The following is an 8,589-nucleotide window of genomic DNA, read 5'->3' on the forward strand; positions in this document are numbered from 1 at the left end:
ACGAGTCTTTTGGAATTGTCTTAGAGCCTTGTACTTCTCAGAAGAACGAAGTCTATCAAAGTTACTTATCACACAAAGTGGCTGTTACTGTGTACAATGTTCTCGTAGTTCTGCTCACTTCACTCAGCATGAGTTCATGTGAGCCTTTCCAGGTTTTTCTGAAATCAGCCTACTCATGACTCTCATAGCACAGTAGTATTCCACTCCATTCATACACCCCAGCTTGTTCAGCCATTTCCCAATCGATGAGCATCCCTTCAATTTCCAATACTTTGCTCTCACAAAAAGCTGCTATAAACATTTTTGTGCATGTGGGTCCTTTCCCTTCTTTATGATCTCTTTGGAATACAGACCTAGTAGTGGTATTGCTGGGTCAAAGGGTACATATAACACAGTTGTATAGTCCTTTGGGTATAGTTTGAACTTCAGTTGAACTGCACTTCCTTAAATGTGAGATCCTTCTCCATTGATTCCTATTCAGCATTCCATTGGAGGATAGCATGTGTATCAATATTGACATTTTTGCTATAAATGAAGCCACAGAAATCAGGAAATGGAAGGATGGCTCACAGGCTCTTTGAGAAATCAAGAAAAGGATTGATATCATTGGATCTAACAAACAAGAAGTGACTCAGGTGATTCAGCCTACTTACTTTACAGATCTCATTAGCCAAACGCAAATATAGCAGCTCCCGAAACCTCCTTGGAACTTTGGAGTCAACATCAAAGCAAAAGATGAGGACAAGAAATTCTATGGAGAAAAACGGTAGATTTCTCCAGATGAAGTCAATATACACCTTGATATTTGGTGATTTCAGTGCAAAGGTGGGCAGAGAAAATGGCAAAAAAGACATTGCAAAGTGTAACCTAGGATTAGGAAAGGAAAGAGTTCAGTCATCTATGTAGCAGAAATACTTGTTTCAGGAAGAGTTAGAAGAATTGAAAAAAATTTAATTGCAGGAATTTGAATTGTATATATTTATTATAAGGGTTTTTTTCCCATAGATAAGGGAGACCAGAGGTGGATTTTCGTTAATATGAAAAAACATGAGTGGGGTGGCGGAGCCAAGATGGGGGACTAGAAAAACACACTTATGTAGGGTCTCCCCACACAGCCCACAAAATACCTGTAGAGAGGGACTCTCAACTAATCGTGGAGCAGCAGAAGTGGAGAACAACAGAGTGGAGGAGATTTTCAGCCGACGGTGACCTGAAAGGCCCACAGAAACATCGTTTGTGCTGGACGCTGAGCGGAGCGTGGAGCCCAGCCTGGCCTTGCCCGCCTGATGTGGCGTGGAGCAACGCGATGAGACTCTGGAAGGAGGACACCTCAGGAGTGGAATTTCCAGTTGTGGAATCTCCAGTTGCAGCAGCAGGTTCTCAGATCCCTCAACCCACAGTCGCCAAAGATCTGTGATGTGGTTTATTCAGTTGGCCAGGAAGGGAGCAGGGCCTTCCTATAGCTCCAGCAGCAGGCAGCAGCCACAGAGGGTGCACAGCAGCCCATACAGCGTACAAACCCCTGGGGGCACTGAAGAGCTGAGTCTTACCTCAGCCCTGGGTGGAGGACCTGGCCTAGCTGGTCTTTGTCTCACACTGAATGGCGGCCCCGCCTGTTGGGGTCCCCTAGACCATTTACGGGAACCCCTGACCGCGACCCAAGGCTCTTGTCCAGCAAGAGGCCTTGATCTCGTGAGTAATGAAATGGGGCGGGAGACAAAGGTGGTGAAGACTCCGTGTATTTCATCTCATTCACATGCATATGTAGTCTTTATGTAAAACATTCCTAAGCCTTACGTTGAACCTATCAGCTATCACCTTTCACATTGAACCTATCACCTATCACCTTTCCTTATATGGGTGTCTTCTCCACTGGACATCCGGAGCCAGGACAAAGAACTGCCACGTTGCAAACAAAGACGAGACCCTTCCTCCTGAAATCCATCTAGTTCCACCCCTACTGACAAGCCCCTAGGTTATCTAGGCAGGCTCTCAGTGTGGCGTCCTGAAATGGATAGGGGTTGGCTCTAACTCGTCCCGTTACACCTGCCCATACAGCTTATCTGAAAATCAGCCCCCAGTGCTGACTTGATGGAACTGGAGGCTAGGTGGCTGTGGAGAGGTAATTGCTAAGATTCTGGACATAAAAATCCCTTTCTGCGTCCAGAGCAGCACATGCTTGATCGTGCCACCTTGGAGCAACTGAGATCTCACAGATTCTCAAAGTATACCCTACTCTTGACAAAGGACCCAAGAGTCAAGTAACTGGTTGGGAAAATGCCCAAAAAATGGAAAAAAAATAAGACCAGAGAAGGTTACTTTCTTGGTGAACAGACATCTCTTCCCATCCTTTCAGATGAGGAAGAACGAGGCTTACCATCAGGGAAAGACATAGAAGTCAAGGCTTCTGTATCCCAAACATCCAAAATCAACATTCAATGGGCTGAGGCCATGGAAGAGCTCAAAAAGGATTTTGGAAATCAAGTTAGAGAGGTGGAGGGAAAACTGGGAAGAGAAATGAGAGAGATGCAAGAAAAACAGGAAAAGCAGGTCAACACCTTGCTAAAAGAGACCCAAAAAGATGCTGAAGAAAATAACACCTTTAAAAATAGCCTAACTCAATTGGCAAAAGAGGTTCAACAAGCCAATGAGGAGAAGAATGCTTGAAAAAGCAGAATCAGTCAAATGGAAAAGGATGTCCAAAAGCTCACTGAAGAAAATAGTTCTTTCAAAATTAGAATGGAACAGATGGAGGCTAATGACTTTATGAGAAACCAAGAAATCACAAAACAAAACCAAAAGAATGAACAAATGGAAGATAACATGAAATACCTCATTGGAAAAACACTGACCTAGAAAATAGATCCAGGAGAGACAATTTAAAAATTATGGGACTACCTGAAAGCCGTGATCAAAACAAGAGCCTGGACATCATCTTTCATGAAATTGTCAAGGAAAACTGCCCTGATATTCTAGAATGAGAGGGCAAAATAAATATTGAAAGAATCCACCCATCACCACCTGAAAGACATCCAAAAAGAGAAACTCCTAGGAACATTGTGGCCAAATTCCAGAGTTCCCAGGTCAAGGAGAAAATATTGCAAGCAGCTGGAAAGAAACAATTCAAATATTGTGGCAATACAATCAGGATAACACAAGATCTAGCAGCTTCTACATTAAGGGATCAAAGGGCGTGGAATATGATATTCCCAAAGTCAAAGGAAGTAGGACCAAAACCAAGAATCACCTACCCAGCAAAACTGAGTATAATACTTCAGGGGAAACAATGGTCATTCAATAAAATAGAGGACTTTCAAGCATTCTTGATGAAAAGACCAGAGCTGAAAAGAAAATCTGACTTTCAAACACAAGAATGAAGAGAAGCATGAAAAGGTAAACAGCAAAGAGAAGTCAAAGCGACTTACTAAAGTTGAACTGTTTACATTCCTACATGGAAAGACAATATTTGTAACTCTTGAAACTTTTCAGTATTTGGGGAGTTGGTAGGATTACACACACACACACACACACACGCACACACACACAGAGCACAGAGTGAATTAAATAGGATGGGATCATATCTTAAAGAAATGAAATTAAGCAGCAAGAGAGAAATATATTGGGAGGAGACAGGGAGAAATGGAATGGGGCAAATTATTTCTCATAAAAGAGGCAAGCAAAAGACTTTTCAGTGGAGGGAAAAAGAGGGGAGGAGAGAGAAAAACATGAAGCTTACTCTCATCACATTCGACTAAAGGAAGGAATAAAATGCACACTCGTTTTGGTATGAAAACCTATCCTACAATACAGGAAAGTGGGGGAGAATGGGATCAGCAGGGTGGGAGGGATGATAGAAGGGAGGGCAGTGGAAGGAGGGAGCAATTTGAAGTCAACACTTAGGGAGGGACAGGATCAAAAGAGAGAATAGAAGCAATGCGGAGCAGGATAGGATGGAGGGAAATATAGTTAGTCTTACACAACACGACTATTATGGAAGTCACTTGCAAAACTACACAGATATGGCCTATAGTGAATTGCTTGCCTTCCCAAAGGGAATGGTTGGGGAGGGAGGGATGAAGAGAAGTTGGAATTCAAAGTTTTAGGAACAACTGTCAAGTATTTTTCTTGCTACTAGGAAATAAGAAATACAGGTAATGGGGTATAGAAAGTTATCTGGCCCTACAGGACAAAAGAGAAGATGGGGACAAGGGAAGGGCAAGAAGAGAGGGCAGACTGGTGATTGGGGCAATTAGAATGCTTGGCGTTTTAGGGGGAAGGGGAGAAATGGGGAGAAAATTTGGAACCCAAAATTTTGTGAAAATGAATGTTAAAAGTTAAATAAATAAATTAATTTAAAACACAAAAACAAAAAACATGAGTGTAGGAAATCCCTGGATGTGGCAAATGCCAAACAATCTCAGCCTAAAATGTATCTTAATGGATAAGAAATGATTGGTTATCGATGTGGGAATCATTTCTGAATAATCTTTGCAGTCAAATCATCTTGTTAAAGCAGAGGACAAAACCCCCAAATTAGAGAGAAAGATAAGATGGCATGCAATCCAAATAGCTTCAACTTGACCCACTCAAGTAAGTGAAAAGTGGTGAAAAGTAGGAAACAGAGGAAGGAAAGGGCAGAAATTGAATCAACATAAAGCAATTGCCACCTAGAGGAGGTCAAAATATCCTAGAAAATATTTAGCCAAGCACCACCTGATCCCATTATCAAATAGAGAAATGTGGCAACCAAGGGCAACACAGGTTTAGAACATGACCTCGTTCCCAAAACCTGAATTAGGGCGATGGAAGATCATGAAGAAAGATCCCCTCTGCCTTTATAAAAACGGAGAAAAATTGTGGAAGGAAAAGCTAAATTTCCAGCAATCTAGGTGTGAGATTGAACCACCCCGAGAGTATATATCAAAAACGAAACTGCCAAGGAGACAACAAAAATACTAAAAATGCAACAGATGTGTTGGTGTTTCTGTAAGAAATGAGGTTACCATTGACCACATTTGGATGTTTCTGTCCCTCATGTACTCTGCCGGATTGAGGAATGTTTATTGATTGGGTACATTGTCTACAAGAGGCACATTCACTTCCTTTCTTTCACTCTCTTTACCCTCTGTAGTCTGGCCTCCAACCTCATTATTCCACCCAAACTGGTGACTTCTTGACTGTCCGATCCTCTCTCAGTCCTCTCTCAGTCCTCATCCTCCATCCATAGCTCTGCAGCTTTTAATAGGATCATTCAGTCAATAAATATTTATTAAATACTTATCATGCACCAGGTGTGTTAAAAGGTAGGAATAGAAAGAAAGACAAAAACAGGGTGCCTGCCCTCAAGGGCCTCACAATCTGATGAGAGAGACAACGTGCAAAAAATGAGTACAAAGAATGTACTGAAAAAGAGGAAAAAGTCAGCAGAAGACAGAATGAAGGCGAGTTGGGGGAGGCTTCTTGTAGAAGGTAAGTTTTTAACTGGTGCTTGAAGGGAGCTAGGGAAGCAGAGAAAAGGAGGGACAACATTCCCAGCATGGAAGATGGACGGTCATGTGCAAGGAAGAGTCAGGAGGCCAGTGTCACTGGATTGAAGAAGTGGGGAGTGAAGTGGGAGACGAGTGGAAAGGCAGGAGAGGGCTAGGTTAGGGAGGGTTTTGAACTCTTGTTCAGAGAGGATTCTGTATTTGATCCTGGAGGCAATAGAGAGTCACAGGTTTATTGAGGAGTTGAGTGGCATAGACCTGCACCTCAGGAAAATCAGTTTGACAACTGGAAGGAGGAGGGAGAGACTTGAGGGAGGCACATCCACCGGGAAATACTGCAGTAGTGCAGGCATGACCTTTCCTGTCTCTAGCTTTGACTTCTTCTAGTGGGTGGAATGCCTGTTAGTGAAGGTTGTTGTGTAAAGATGGCTAAGTCTAAGAACCATACCAGCCACAACCAATCACAAAAATGGCACAGAAATGGCATCAGGAAACCTAAGTCACGGTGATACATGTCTCTGAGATGGGTCAACTCCAAGTTTCTGAGAAACACATGCTTTGCCAAGAAACACAAGAAGGAGCTGAAGAAGATGTAAACCAAAAAAACCAAACAATTCCCAAGGTCCAAGCAGAAGCCATGAAGCCACCAAGGCCTTCGAGGTCAAACTTCTTAGGGCTAAGATCCCTGAGGCGAGTGCCCAGCACGCTGGCCACAAGATGGCCACTAAGCATCCAGGCCCTAGGGCTGCCACCAAACGTCCAGGCTTCAGGATCATGAAGCCTGACTCTAAGGCTCCAAAGCGCACTGACCTTAAGGTCACCAAGTCTGCCATCAAGGTCACCAAGTCTGATCCCACGGCAGCCAAGTCTGATTCTAAGGACACCGAGCCCAGTGATTCCAAGGCTGGGAAGCCTGCTGAGTCCAAACCCAAAGATGCTGGAGCTAAAATTACTAGTCCCAAGCCTTCAAAAGAGATGTTTCAAAATGAAAGAACTTGTTTAAATCCTAAAACATCATTTTCCCCCAGCCATGGTATGATTCTTCACTACTTTGTACAAATAAAATAAATGGTGAGTCATAAGAAAACAACAGTGCACAGGAGATGAGGCCTGGACTAGGGTAGGGGCAGCATCAGAGAAGAAAGTTCTGTTTTTGAAAGATGCTGCAGAGGTGAGCCTGAGGAGAGATGGTGCCAAGGTGAAATCTGCAAGAGACGTTGAAGGGTGAAATCTGCATGACATATTGGAGAGGTGAAACCGATGAGAGATGCTGTAAAGATGAAATCTGTGAGAGATATTGGAGAGGTGAAATTGATGAGAGGTGCTGCAAAGCTGAAATGGACAAGAGATGTTGGAGAGGTGAAATTGATGACAAATGTTGCAAAGCTGAAATGGACAAGAGATGTTGGAGAGGTAAAACTGATCAGAGATGCTGCAAAGATGAAATCTGAGAGATGTTGAAGGGTGAAATCTGCAAGGGATGTTGGAGAGGTGAAACTGATGAGAGGTGCTGCAAAGCTGAAATCCACAAGAGATGTTGCAGAGGTAAATTGGACAATCTTTGGCAATCCCTTGGACAGAAGTTAGGATTTGAAGATGATGCCAAGGTTAGGAGCCTGGAAGATGGTGGTGCCCTCTACAGTAATAGGGAAGGTAGGAGGGGAAAGAATAGGGGGAAGATGAAGAGTTCTGTTTTGGACATGTTGAGTTGAAAATGTCTACACGACATCCAATTTGTGGCATCAACAAAGCAACGAGAGATGAAAGACTGGAGGTCAGCACAGGGTTTTAGGCAGAATAGGTAGATTTGAGAAATCATGAGCATGGAGAGGGTGATTCAATCCATGGCAGCTGATCAGATCACTGAGTGAAGTAGAATGAAGAGAGAAGAGTAACGGACCCAGGATTGAATCCAGGGTCTTCTTCTCCTTCCCACTCTTTTCTCTCCAGGTTTTCATGAGTCCAACCTCACCTGTTTTTCATCCTTCATGTTTGACTGCCCTTTCTCAGTCTCCTGGTCGGGATCTTCATCCAGGTCATGCCTGTTAAGAGGCTGGGCTCCCTAGAGCTCTGTAAAATCTCTGCATCTCTGCCTACTGGATTGGACAGGTTACCTTTAGGTAATTGTAGGACCCAGATTAACTTACTTTCCTTTTTAAACTCTTCCCCCCCACCACTCCCCCCTTAAGTTAGAAGCATAGAGGCAAAGGTTTATTAACCTCACTCTCCCTTCTCTCCCATCTCAAGGTGAGCTCCAGCCTATTCTAAATGTCCCTTAGGTAACCCTGATTTTATGTTCTTGCCCCATTTGTGCTTTGTGCCTCAATGAGACATTATGGGCAAGTGACTCTGGACAGAGAATCCTGAACTCTCCCTTCCTGTTCACTGCTTTATATAAGGTGCATGAGTTCATCAAGCAGGTGGGAACTGCTCCATCAAGAAAGCCATTTCCAACCTCAGTTGAACAAGCACTTTTTCAGACTCTGAGCACTATCTCTCCTTTGGTCCACGAAGCAGTTTGTTTTCGTGACAGGAGGGCAGAACTGCACAGGATAAAAATGTGCATTTCCTGCCTACGCTGCCAAGATCCCAGATCCCTTGTAAAATGGTGTCTGATGAGCTGCTAGTCTTTGCTTGGATCAGAGCAATTCTGCAAAGTGCAGTCAGATTTTAGCACAGTCTGAATCTCAGATGACAGGTGGATTTGGAAAGGGTTAACGGGTTACATTGCCCTACCTGTCGAGTGCTGGCTAATGAGCTGATGCCAGCTCCCTGGGAGGTCTCAGGGGAATTGTCCTGATTGCCCCAGGGATCTCCCCTTTTCTCCGTGCTTGTTCAGCATTTTTATCAACGACTTCAGTGAAATAGCACAAGGTGTGCTTGTCCAAATGTGCCAATGCTAGAGCTGGGAGGGAGGGGTGGAGATGTCACATGACTGATAGGATGGAGGAGGTTTCAGCTAGCTAAAATTTAGGATTCTATCCAAATGAAAATATCCAGTGGAGGTAAAAGCAGAGTCCTCAACAAGAATTAGAAAAGAAAAACCAATGAGTGGGGGAGGGTGATGCAGCCATGGCTCCTGTTAAAGGATTTGGGGATTTTA

The sequence above is a fragment of the Notamacropus eugenii genome, chromosome 3 (genome assembly GCF_028372415.1).
Source record: "Notamacropus eugenii isolate mMacEug1 chromosome 3, mMacEug1.pri_v2, whole genome shotgun sequence".
Taxonomy (NCBI): Eukaryota; Metazoa; Chordata; class Mammalia; order Diprotodontia; family Macropodidae; genus Notamacropus; species Notamacropus eugenii.